We start from the raw sequence: 13744 nt of genomic DNA, 5'->3' as shown, positions 1-13744 counted from the left end.
ACGAGACAGTGTTTTTCGGGACCATGGTACTACATGAAACAATACAAAAACTACACTGATCTACACTGGCATGAACATTGATTTCTTTAAACTTTAGTAACCATTCCAGCCTGTTTCTCCACAATTCACCCAGCACCATTTTGTTGTTCCCCCATTCTGGTGGCCCTCTCACCCCCGTCTGTCTCACACCATTCCTCTATTTGTAATATCAGTGCTATTGCCACAATAAAGCTAATTTTCACAACATTTTTACCGTGTGCACGCATGCCCATGATAAGAAATTTGAAATTAAAAATTCTTAATCATTCCAACATTGTGTACCTCCCCTAATTTCAATGCATTGGATTAACTTTTTTCATTCCCCATTCTGGTATGGCTCTTCCCTTTTCTCTTCTCCTACCACTTTCCTCACCAGCCCATCACTTCCCTCTGGTTCCTTTCTTCTTTCCCTTTCTCCCATGGTCCACGGTCCACTGTCCACACTTGTCAGATTCTTTCTTCTTCTTCAGGTCTTTACCTTTTCCACCTATCACCTCCCGACTTATCCACTGTCCCTCTCTCACCCACCTTCCCCCCTCACCCGGTCTCACATCACCTTCTAGCTTATACTTCTTCTGTTGTGTATTTAATATTTCAATAATATTTGAGTAATCATGTGTGTGTATATATATTTGACTAAACATTATTTGTTTAAATAATTTATTTCAGGTTATACATGAATTGCGTACATCATCATATTACCACATGATACATGCACGACTCAATTAAAGTAAAAACAAAGTTAGACTCATATTACGCCCTCCTGTGTCTTCCTTTGAATTAGTTTAATGTTTTGAAGTTAATAAACCTAATGTTGTCCCCTCTCCCCCACTTTCTTATTCTGGTTTCTGCCCCCTTCCTGAGGAAGGGGCTCGGCCTGAATGTTTAACTGTTTATTCATCTCCATGGACGCTGCCTGGCCTGCTGAGTTCCTCCAGCAGTTTGTGTGTTTTGCTCTGGGTTTCCAGCATCTGTAGCATCTCTTGCCTTTGCCTTGTGATCAGTTTGCAGATGTTTGGATGATGGAGGGTGTTGAGCTCCCAGCACGCTTGACATCGACGCCCATGCTTCAGATTGTCGGCAAACCTATAGGCTGCATTTGGCTCAAGCTAATTTGCAAATGGTTTGGGATCTGGCACTATTCAGATAAGTGCCACACAATTGCGAATTACTGGACCACATCAGAGGTGTTCACAGCACAAGAAGAGGCCATTTGGCCCCCAGTCAGAGAGAAATTGAATTTAGGTTAATCTCACGATGGAGCTTTTAAACCTTGACCCTGTAGGTAACAGCTGTTTATATGGGTGATGACCATCTTTCTTCCTGCTCCATGATACTGTGCAGACAAGAGCATTCTCAAGACTGCAAATCAAATTCCATTTACATTTTAGATTGCTGACTAATTGCATAGAGTAGATTACTTCTTCCTGTTTGTTTTTTTGAGTATAACCATATAACAATTACAGCACGAAAACAGGCCATCTCGGCCCTTCTAGTCCGTGCCGAACTCGTACTCTCACCTAGTCCCACCGACCTGCACTCAGCCCAGAACCCTCCATTCCTTTCCTGTCCATATATCTATCCAATTTAACTTTAAATGACAACATCGAACCTGCCTCACCCACTTCTGCTGGAAGCTCATTCTACACAGCTACCACTCTCTGAGTAAAGAAGTTCCCCCTCATGTTACCCCTAAACTTTTCCCTTTAACTCTCAGCTCATGTCCTCTTGTTCGAATCTCCCCCACTCTCAATGGAAAAAGCCTATCCACGTCAACTCTATCTATCCCCTTCATAATTTTAAATACCTCTATCAAGTCGCCCCCTCAACCTTCTATGCTCCAAAGAATAAAGACCCAACTTGTTCAACCTTTCTCTGTAATTTAGGAGATGAAACCCAGGCAACATTCTAGTAAATCTCCTCTGTACTCTCTCAATTTTATTGACATCTTTCCTATAATTTGGTGACTAGAACTACGCACAATACTCCAAATTTGGCCTTACTAATGCCTTATACAATTTCAACATTACATCCCAACTCCTATACTCAGTGCTCTGATTTATAAAGGCCAGCATACCAAAAGCTTTCTTCACTACCCTATCCACATGAGATTCCACCTTCAGGGAACTATGCACCATTATTCCTAGATCCCTCTGTTCTACTGCATTCTTCAGTGCCCTACCATTTACCATGTATGTCCTATTTTGATTAGTCCTACCAAAATGTGGCACCTCACACTTATCAGCATTAAATTCCATCTGCCATCTTTCAGCCCACTCTTCTAACTGGCCTAAATCTCTCTGCAAGCTTTGAAAACCTACTTCATTATCCACATCGCCACTTATCTTAGTATCATCTGCATACTTACTAATCCAATTTACCACCCTATCATCCGGATCATTAATGTATATGACAAACAACATTGGACCCAGTACAGATCCCTGAGGCACACCACTAGTCACCGGCCTCCAATCTGACACTCAGTTATCCACCACTACTCTCTGGCGTCTCCCATCCAGCCACTGCTGAATCCATTTTACTACTTCAATATTAATACCTAACGATTGAACCTTCCTAACTAACCTTCCGTGTGGAACCTTGTCAAAGGGCTTACTGAAGTCCATATAGACTACATCCACCGTTTTACCCTCATCAACTTTCCTGGCAACCTTATCAAAAAATTCAATATGATTTGTCAAACATGTCCTTCCACGCACAAATCCATGTTGACTGTTCCTAATCAGACCCTGTCTATCCAGATAATTATATTTACCATCTCTAAGAATACTTTCCATCAATTTACCCACCACTGACGTCAAACTTACAGGCCGATAATTGCTAGGTTTACTCTTAGAACCCTTTTTAAACAATGGAGCCACATGATCAATACGCCAATTCTCTGGCACCATCCCCGTTTCTAATGACATGTGAAATATTTCTGTCAGAGCCCCTGCTGTTTCCACACTAACTTCCCTCAAGGTCCTAGGGAATATCCTGTCCGGACACGGAGACTTATCCACTTTTATATTCCTTAAAAGCGCCAGTACTTCCTCTTCTTTAATCATCATACTTTCCATAACTACCCTTCTTGTTTCCCTTACCTTACACAATTCAATATCCTTCTCCTTAGTGAATACCGAAGAAAAGAAATTGTTCAAAATCTCCCCCATCTCTTTTGGCTCCGCACATAGCAGTCCAGTCTGATTCTCTAAGGGACCAATTTTATCCCTCACTAACCTTTTGCTATTAATATAACTGTAGAAACCCTTTGGATTTATTTTCACCTTACTTGCCAAAGCAGCCTCATATCTTCTTTTAGCTTTTCTAATTTCTTTCTTAAGATTCTTTTTACATTCTTTATATTCCTCGAGCATCTCATTTACTCCAAGCTGCCTATATTTATTGTAGATCCCTCTCTTTTTCCAAACCAAGTTTCCAATATCCCTTGAAAACCATGGCTGTCTCAAACTTTTAACCTTTCCTTTCAACCTAACAGGAACGTAAAGATCCTGTACCCTCAAAATTTCACCTTTAAATGACCTCCATTTCTCCATTACATCCTTCCCATAAAACAAATTGTCCCAATACACTCCTTCTAAATCCTTTTGCATCTCCTCAAAGTTAGCCTTTCTCCAATCAAAAATCTCAACCCTGGGTCCAGTCCTATCCTTCTCCATAATTATATTGAAACTAATGGCATTGTGATTGCTGGACCCGAAGTGCTTCCCAACACATACCTCCGTCACCTGCCCTACCTCATTCCCTAACAGGAGATCCAACACTGCCCCTTCTCTAGTTGGTATTGCTGCAAAAAAGTATCTTGCACACATTTTACAAACTCCAAACCATCCAGCCATTTTACAGAATGGGCTTCCCAGTCTATGTGTGGAAAATTAAAATCTCCCACAATCACAACCTTGTGCTTACTACAGATATCTGCTATCTTCTTACAAATTTGCTCCTCCAATTTTCGCTCCCCATTAGGTGGTCTATAATACACCCCTATAAGCATCTCTACACCTTTCCCATTCCTCAATTCCACCCAAATAGCCTCCCTAGAAGGGTCCTCTAATCTATCCTGCCAAAGTGCTGCTGTTATATTTTATCTGACAAGCAATGCAACAACTCCCCCTCTTGCCCCTCCGATTCTATCACACATGAAGCAACGAAATCCAGGAATATTTAGTTGCCAATCACACCCCTCCTGCAACCATGTTTCACTAATAGCTACAACATCATATTTCCAGGTATTAATCCATGCTCTAAGCTCATCCACCTTTCTTACAATGCTCCTAGCATTAAAATAGATGCATTTAAGAAACTCTCCACCTCTTACTCTCTGTTTATCCCTAATGGAGCAAACCACTTTGTTATCTTTTTCTTCCTTCTCCCCTATATCTTCGGCCTGAGTGCTCCCATTCTCTGTCCCCTGCCTATCCTATGTCACACACTGTCTACTAGCTTTCTCTATTTGTGAACTAACCTCCTCTCTCTGCTAGTCTCTTCAATGTGATTCCGACCCCCCAAACATTCTAGTTTAAAGTCTCCCCAGTAGCCTTCGTAAATCTCCCCGCCAGGATATTAGTTCCCCTAGGATTCAAGTGCAACCCGTCCTTTTTGTACAGGTCACACCTGCGCCAAAAGAGGTCCCAGTGATCCAAAAACTTGAATCCCTGCCCCATGCTCCAATCCCTCAGTCACACATTTATCCTCCACCTCATTCCATTCCTACTTTCACTGTCGCGTGGCACAGGCAGTAATCCTGAGATTACTATCTTTGCGGTCCTTTTTTCTCAACTCCCTTCCTAACTCCCTATATTCTCCTTTCAGGACTTCTTCCCTTTTCCTACCTATGTCATTGGTACCTATATGTACCACGGCCTCTGGCTCCTCACCCTCCCACTTCAGGATATCTTGGATGTGATTAGAAACATCCCGGACCCTGGCACCAGGGAGACAAACTACCATCCGGGTCTCCGGACTGTGTCCACAGAATCGCCTATCTGACCCCCTGACTATCGAGTCCCCTATTACTACTGCCCTCCTCTTCCTTTCCCTGCCCTTCTGAGCTACAGGGCCGGACTCTGTGACGGTGGCACAGCCACTGTTGCTTCCCCCAGGTAAGCTGTCTTCCCCCCCCCCCCCAACAGTACTCAAACAGGAGTACTTATTGTCAAGGGGCACAGCCACTGGGGTACTCTCTAGTACCTGACTCTTCCCCTTCCCCTTCCTAACTGTGACCCACTTGTCTGCCTCCCGAGGCCCCGGTGTGACCACCTGCCTGTAACTCCTTTCTATCAACTCCTTTCTCTCCCTGACCAGACGAAGGTCATCGAGCTGCAGCTCCAGTTCCCTAACGCGGTCTCTTAGGAGCTGCATCTCGGTGCACCTGGCGCAGATATGGACGTCCGGGAGGCTGGGAGACTCCAAAACCTCCCACATCCGACATCGAGGACAACAAGCTGCCCTCACACTCATACTTCCCCCTTTCCTCAAATAACAGGAAAAATTGAAAACCAAGCCTTCTTTGCCTCGCCCGTTTCCGCCTAAGCCCGTTGAGCCAAAGCACTTAGGCCTTCACTCTGCTCCCGGCTCACTCCGCTGCCCACTGAATAAGGCTGTGTTCCTTCTAAATCTTCCGCACTTCACTGCTCGACGTCACACACCTGCGCAGTCCCGCCTCTCTTAACTCCGATGAAAAAACGAAAAATTCAAAATGGCTTCTGCCGCACTCCCGCTCCCATTCTCAGACTTCCTTCTCCGAATCACCAGTTCCAAGTTTCAACACAGATTCAGCCAGTTGGTTTCTAAGGAAAGGGACTGGGTCTACTGTTACATATTTAGAGCAGGGGTTCCCAACCTCTTTTTATGCCATGGACCAATACTATTAAGTAAGGGATCCGTAGACTCCAGGTTGCAATACAGTAACAGGTCCTTCCAGCTCAAACGAACCCGCCCCATCCAATTACAACCATGTGACCAATTAACCCACCAGCTCGTACATCTTTGGAATGTGGGAGGAAACTGGAGCACCTGGAAGAAAGCCACACAAGCACAGGGAGAATGTACAAACTCTTCACAGAGAGTGGCGACAATTGAATCTGGGTCGCTGGCACTGTAATAACATTACGCTAAACTCTGCGCTGCCGTGCTGCCCCATCATATTTTGATTTAGGAACATTAGAGAAAATAAACAAATTTATCCATTTCATTCAGACTAGAATATTCTGGTTTTTTCCCCCTTCCTTTCCACTCCTGAAGAAGGAGTTTGCCAGAAATGTCGACTGTTTACTCCCCTCCATGGATGCTGCCTGACCTGCTGAATTCCTGCTCCATTTTGTGTGTGCTGTTCAAGTTTCTTCTCTCCTCCTCTCCCCCTCTCCCCCTCACCCCCTCTCCTCCCCTGTCCCCCGAACATTTGTTTACTGCCTTCTCTGGAAGGGAATAAGGAGATCAAAGAGTGGTGTTCTCTGCTCTACCATGGTTGTGACCTAGATATTTCGGCAGCCAGTCAGTGATTTTGCCCACCCAGCCCCTCCTTGTCTATAGTAAAATGTGATTGCAGTGAGTTTCTCAGATTGGCTGACTGCTGGTCCATCCATTTGGAAGGACCAACTCCAAGGCAGAGTACAAAGTAAATGACAGGATAATTGGTAGTGTGGAGGAGCAGAGGGATCTGGGGGTACATGTCCACAGATCCCTGAAAGTTGCCTCACAGGTAGATAGGGTAGTTAAGAAAGCTTATGGGCTGTTAGCTTTCAGAAGTCGAGGGATAGAGTTTAAGAGTCGTGATGTAATGATGCAGCTCTATAAAACTCTGGTTAGGCCACACTTGGAGTACTGTGTCCAGTTCTGGTCGCCTCACTGTAGAAAGGATGTGGAAGCATTGGAAAGGGTACAGAGGAGATTTACCAGGATGCTGCCTGGTTTAGAAAGTATGCATTATGATCAGAGATTAAGGGAGCTAGGGCTTTACTCTTTGGAGAGAAGGGGGATGAGAGGAGACATGATAGAGGTGTACAAGATAATAAGAGGAATAGATAGAGTGGATAGCCAGCGCCTCTTCCCCAGGGCACCACTGCTCAGTACAAGAGGACATGGCTTTGAGGTAAGGGGTGGGAAGTTCAAGGGGGATATTAGAGAAAGATTGTTTACTCAGGGAGTGATTGGTGTGTGGAATGCACTGCCTGAGTCAGTGGTGGAGGCAGATACACTAGTGAAGTTTAAGAGACTACTAGACAGGTATATAGAGGAATTTAAGGTAGGGGGTGATATGGGAGGCAGGGTTTGAGGGTCGGCACAACATTGTGGGCCAAAGGGCCTGTAATGTGCTGTACTATTCTTTGTTCTATGTTCTAATACTTCTGAGGAAAAATAGACTTAAAATAAATTCATTCCACATACCCAATGGGATCAGTTGGATTCTGGTGTTTTTGCAGTCCAGGGATTCTTCGTAACTCAAGAATGAGACATAAAACTTGGACCATGATATAGGAGCAGGATTGGGCCATTTGGCCCATCAAGTTTGCCCCACCATTTCATCATACTGATCCATTTCCCTCTCAGCCTCACTCTCCTGCCTTCTCCTTTCATGCCCTAACCAATCAAGAACCTACCAACTTGTTGCTTATGGTCATTTTGTTAAGTGTTACAGGAACGAAGAGCAAAGAAAGAAAAACTAAGATCAAGTTATGGTCATCTGATAGTCAGACTAGAGATAACCAAATTCCAGTGATAGTCATTAACCAATAAAATAGCCAGATTCATGACACCTGCTCCAGAAAAACTGAGAAGCTTCTAGAAAATAACAGAAGCAACTCCCATAATTACTGAAAAATTCACTGAACAATTACGTGTATATAGATGATTATATAAAAATACAAACAAACATAAGAAAGTTAAACTACAAGAAAAGTACGAGAAAAATAACAATTCTACACCCTAATCTAACAGGTCTGAATGTTGATGTGGAGGATATTGGTTCAGAATGAGGTGCTTGAAGCAAGATGTCTGATGTCTCTTGGACCGTTCATGCAAATGACACCTGTGGCACATACAGTTGCAAGAAAAAGTTTGTGAACCTTTTGCAATTACCTGGTTTTCTGCATTAATTACTCATAAAATGTGATCTGATCTTCATCTAAGTCACACTAATAGATGGATATGGTCTGCCTAAACTAATAACACAGAAACAATAGTACTTTTCATGTCTTTATTGAACATATTGTTTAATCATTCACAATCCAGGGTGGAAAATGTATGTGAATCCTTGTATTTAATTACTGGTAGAACATCTGTTAGCAGCAATAACCTCCACCAAATGTTCCCTGTAGCTGCTGGTCAGACTTGCACAATGGCAAGGAGGCATTTCAGATCATTCCTCCATACAAAACCATTTCATTTCATCAGTATTTCTAGGATACCTTGCATCAACAGCCCTCTTCACGTCATGCCACAGATTCTCAATTGGATTAAGGTCTGGGCTCTGACTTGGTCATTCTAAAACACATTTTTTAAAAAAAATATTCTGTTGTTGATTTACTCTTGTTTCAGATCATTGTCTCATTGCATCATCCAACTTCTATTAAACTTCATGTGATAGACTGCTACCTCGACATTCCTCTGTAAAATGTCTTGATACAATTTTGAATGTATTGTTCCCTCAACGACTGTAAGCTGTCCAGGCCCTGAGACAGCAAAGCAGCCCCAAACCATGATGCTCCTTCCTCCATGCTTCACAGTTGGGTTGAGGTTTTGGTGTTGGTGTGAAGTGCCTTTTCTGTTAAACATAGCGATGTGCTTTTCTGCTACAAAGTTCAGTTTTGGTCTTACCTCTCCATAATTCTGGAACATCCAGATGGTCATTTGCAAACTTGAGACATGCAGCAATGTATTTTTTGGGGAGTAGAGGATTCGTCCGTGGTGTCCTTCTGTGAACTCCATTCTTGTTCAATGTTTTTCTTATAGCGGATACATGAACAGAGACTTGAGCAAGTTCTAGAGATTTCTGCAGGTCTTTTGCTGTTCCCTTGGGTTCTTTTTCACCTCCTTCAGCACTGCACGTTGTTCTCTTGGTGTGATCTTTGCAGGACGCCCACCCCTAGGGAGAGTAGCAAGGGTACTTAATTTCCTCTATTTGTAGACAATTTCTCTTACTGTGAACTGATGAGCATTCGGGTCTTTAGAAATATTTTTGTAGCCTTTTCCAGCCTCATGTATCTCTACAAATTTCCTCTGAAAGTAATTTTGATCACTGTATGGTGCACATAAACAGATCTTTCTTGAGAATAGCAGGCTCTGTCAGTAACCTGACTTTGTGTGTCTTTTTTATAGGGCAGGGCACCTCTACAACCCACACCTCCGATCTCATCTCATTAATTGGAACACCTGACTCCAAATAGCTTTTGTAGAAGGCATTGCCCCAGAGGCTCACATTCTTTTTTGAACCTAGACTGTGATTGCTTAAAAGGTGTATTCAGTATTGACAAGAAGTAGTACAATTGTTTGTGTGTTATTAGTGTAGCCAGATTGTGTTTGTCTATTATTGTGACTTAGATGAAGATCAGACTAGATTTTATGACTAGAATTAATGCAGAAAATCAGGTAATTGCAAAAAGATTCACAAACTTTTTCTTGCAACTGTATATCTGTCTGTACAAAGATTAGCAGCGCCAGAAGCAGGCCACCTCTTTAAAGGATAAAACTGGCACATGGCATGTATAAATTGATTTTATTTACTCCTCAACAGATTAATGGAGAATCTCTCATATCCCTTAACCCAACCTTTAACTTTGAGATGCAGAGAAATTATTTTAGAGGGTGGTAAATCTGTGGAACTTGTTGCCACGAGCAGCTGTGGAGGCCAAGTCATTGGGTGCATTTAAGGCAGAGATAGATAGGTTCTTGATTAGCCAGGGCATCAAAGGCTATGAGAGGAAGGCAGAGGAGTGGGGATGACTGGAAGAATTGGATCAGCCCATGATTGAATGGTGGAGCAGACTCAATGGGCCAAATGGCCTGCTTCTGCTCCTGTGTCTACTACAGCCCTAATGAGGGAACAGAGATAAATACTTGATCTTCTCTTCTGTCAGCAAGGAGTGGTTTCCTTTTGATGAAAGAAATGATTTATTGTAAACCTTCCTTTGTAGTTTATGCTGGTCTTGCACAATGACCTTTTAGTGTCTCTCCTTTCTTCATTGGAAAGAGACGAGATCAAAGGCGGGCCTCCCATTATCAAAGAAAGATGTTACAAGTTGTTGGATTGGTCGCCCTGACATCAATCATTTGAAGGCAGGAGCAATTGTCTGAATGGATATTTCTGTGTGTCTTTGTATTTGGAACATTTTAAAGTTAATTCATTTATTGATTTTGAAATACAGTGCGGAATAGGCCTTTCCAGACCTAGAGCCTCGCCACCAGGAACCCCGACAACCTCAAATTTAACCTTAACCTAACCAAAGGGACACTTAACAATGACCAATTAACCTACTAACGGATATCTTGAAAATCTTGTTCTCTGTATCTGAGAACATAAGAAATAGGAGGAGAGTTGGGCCAGACTCCAGCCAACATAGCTCTCTGGGTCATCGAGGCAAGCTTTCAAACCCTATGACAAGGTTGTGGTCCTCTCGGAGGGTGCGGACTCCAGTGCTACAGTTGCACAGTGAGTGCAGTGCAGGTAGACAATGAGATGCAAGGTAGATTGTGAAATGAGGAGTCCGTCTTGTACAAGAGTTTAATAAAAGTTGTCCTTTTATTTTAATAAAAGAACTGCCCTTTAGGCTGATGGTCCATGTTTTTAAGCTTCTGTCCAAAGGAAGAGAGGTGATGTGGAGAGACAGTGACCAGGATGGACATGTTGATAAAGCCATGGGTGTTGTCAACTGTTTTCCAGAGTGATTGGCATGATTTGGAGATCATATTGGAAATGAAGAGGTTGGTATTGCTTCTTGTGTTTTATTTCCTACCATCTCTGACTGATTCGACGGGAGGAGAGACAGCAGCGTGCTACGCGTGTGCAGCCCTCCGGTGAAAAATGATATCGTATCCGTTGAATAGGGGCCGTGGACAATTCTGATTTGATAGAGACGGACATGAAAGCACAGAGGAACATCTGGAGAAATTTCTGAAACGCTCGTTCACTGCTGTTGTTACTGCGCTGTCAGGAATCTTCCGGACGGAAGGCCTCAAAATCCCAGGCTTTGCCTGCTGTTGGCGACCGAGAAGGAGGTCAAATCATTCGGACAGAGATGGCGCTTAGTACTCGGTGTCGGAGAGCTGATTCAGAGCTCGAAGTTTTCGGATGACTCAGAGACGGATTGTGGTCAGGCACGGCAGGGAGAGTTTGTCTTCCTTCTCCCGTCTGCGTGAGATGTGGGACATTTAAGAGACTTTGAACTTTTTACTGTGCTCATGGACTTCTTCATCAAGTTATGGTATTGTTGCACTGTTGTAACTATATGTTATAATTATGTGGTTTTGTCAGTTTTTTTCAGTCTTGGTCTGTCCTGTGTTTTGTGATATCACACCGGAGGAAAAATTGTATCATTTCTTAATGCATGCATTACTAAAAGACAGTAAAAGAGGACTACGTGTCTTCATAATCTAAATCTAAATTCTTCCTCTTTATCCTCCCTATAACGAAAGGAACAGTCTGATTGACAGTTTTCACCTAGAGTGTTCCTTGAGTTTTCCTGCATTTACCCAATGTAGACACAGTTGTCACCAGCAACACACACGAGATGCTGGAGGTTCTCAGCAGATCAGGCAGCATCCACTGTGAGACCCTCCGTTGGTGGGGGTCAACGATGGATATTGTGTCCTAGCTGTCTACGTGATACACAAACCAGGACAATATCGAGAGCAAGCTGCTGACTGTACGGCAGGCTCCCCCTCTCCACACAGAGACTGATACACTTCGGCACCGGGAGTTGCCAGTCAGCATTGAACTCGATGTAGGGATGCCTTAAGGATTCCCGCTGCAGATTTCTGCTCGGGGTTTTACACCTGAAGCCTTCCCCGTGAGTCAGTAGAGACACAGGGCAGCAGAGGTTTGAGCTCAGCGTTTCTTTTTTTTTCCTGGATGAGCTGCCAACCACGGCTGACAAGCTCCACCTGCCGGAAGTGACTGGTTTTAAGTCACTAGTAACCCACCTTTGCCCCTTCTGTCAGTAGAAACTGTTCCACCAGGCTTAGTAGCTAAGCCACGTGTGAAGGCCTGGAGCTGGACTTGGTTGTCAGCAGCCATTTGAGATGCATGCTAATGGGAGCATTTAATAGGTAGACAGAGCTTATCCAGTTACCAGCCCTGGCTATAACAACTTTAAGGAACCAGGCAGTATCCATGGAGTGAAATAGACAGTTGATGTTTCAAGCCAAGACCCTTCATCAAGACAGGAAAGGAATGGGCCAGAAGCCAGAATAAGAAGTTGGGAAAGCTAACAAACTAGCTGGCATAAGATTGGTACGTAAGCTGGGGTACATCTCATTCGGATCGGATGAGATGTACCCCAGGCTACTGTGGGAGGCGTGGGAGGAGATTGCTGAGCCTTTGGCGATGATTTTTGCATCATCAGTGGGGATGGGAGAGGTTCCGGAGGATTGGAGGGTTGCGGATGTTGTTCCTTTATTCAAGAAAGGAAATAGAGGTAGCCCAGGAAATTATAGACCAGTGAGTCTTACTTCAGTGGTTGGTTAGTTAATGGAAAAGATCCTAAGATGCAGGATTTATGAACATTTGGAGAGGCATAATATGATTAGGAATAGTCAGCATAGCTTTGTGAAAGGCCTTACAAGCCTGATTGAATTTCTTGAGGATGTGACTAAACACATTGATTAAGGTAGAGCAGTAGATGTAGTGTATATGGATTTCAGCAGACATTTGACAAGGTACCCCATGCAAGGTTTATTGAGACCGTGGGATTGAGTTTAAGAGCCGAGAGGTAATGTTACAGCTTTATAGGACCCTGGTCAGACCCCACTTGGAGTACTGTGCTCAGTTCTGGTCACCTCACTACAGGAAGGACGTGGAAACCATTGAAAGGGTGCAGAGGAGATTTACAAGGATGTTACCTGGATTGGGGAGCATGCCTTATGAGAATAGGTTGTGTGAACTTGGCCTTTCCTCCTTGGAGTGACAGAGGATGAGAAGTGACCTGATAGAGGTGTACAAGATGATGAGAGGCATTGATTGTGTGGATAGTGAGAGGCTTTTTCCCAGGGCTGAAATGGCTAGCACGAGAGGGCACAGTTTTAAGGTGCTTGGAAGTAGGTACAGAGGAGATGTCAGGGGTAAATTTTTTACGCAGAGAGTGGTGAGTGCATGGAATGGTGTGGAGGCATTGCCAGCAACAGTGGTGGAGACGGATACAACAGGGTCTTTTAAGAGACTCTTGGATAGGTACATGGAGCTTAGAAAAATAGAGGCCAGTGGGTAATTTCTAAGTACGTACATGTTCAGCACAGCATTGTGGGCCGAAAGGCCTGTATTGTACTGTACGTTTTTTATGTTTCTAAGTGGTAAATCATCTCTAGTGATATCCGAATGCTTTCAGAGGTTACTCCACGAAAACTTACAGAGCACAGAAGCAGCTCACTGCATCCATGGCAACCTTTTTGCCCATCAATAATACCGTGCAAAAGTCTTAGGCCACATATATATAGCTAGGTTGTTTCAGACTTTTGCACAGTACTGTGGTAATTTTAT

The 13744-nt window shown here is 43.6% G+C and overlaps 1 protein-coding gene across 1 annotated transcript in view; it reads left to right on the top strand.

The window, feature by feature from the left end:
• The window catches only part of LOC134352123 (Na(+)/H(+) exchange regulatory cofactor NHE-RF2), a 176037-nt gene that overhangs the window by 153353 nt on the left and 8940 nt on the right, over nt 1–13744 (top strand). The gene's annotated exons all lie outside the window — the stretch shown is intronic.

The sequence above is a fragment of the Mobula hypostoma genome, chromosome 9 (genome assembly GCF_963921235.1).
Source record: "Mobula hypostoma chromosome 9, sMobHyp1.1, whole genome shotgun sequence".
In the NCBI taxonomy this organism is placed as follows: domain Eukaryota; kingdom Metazoa; phylum Chordata; class Chondrichthyes; order Myliobatiformes; family Myliobatidae; genus Mobula; species Mobula hypostoma.
This window is presented reverse-complemented; position numbering and strand designations above follow the sequence as displayed.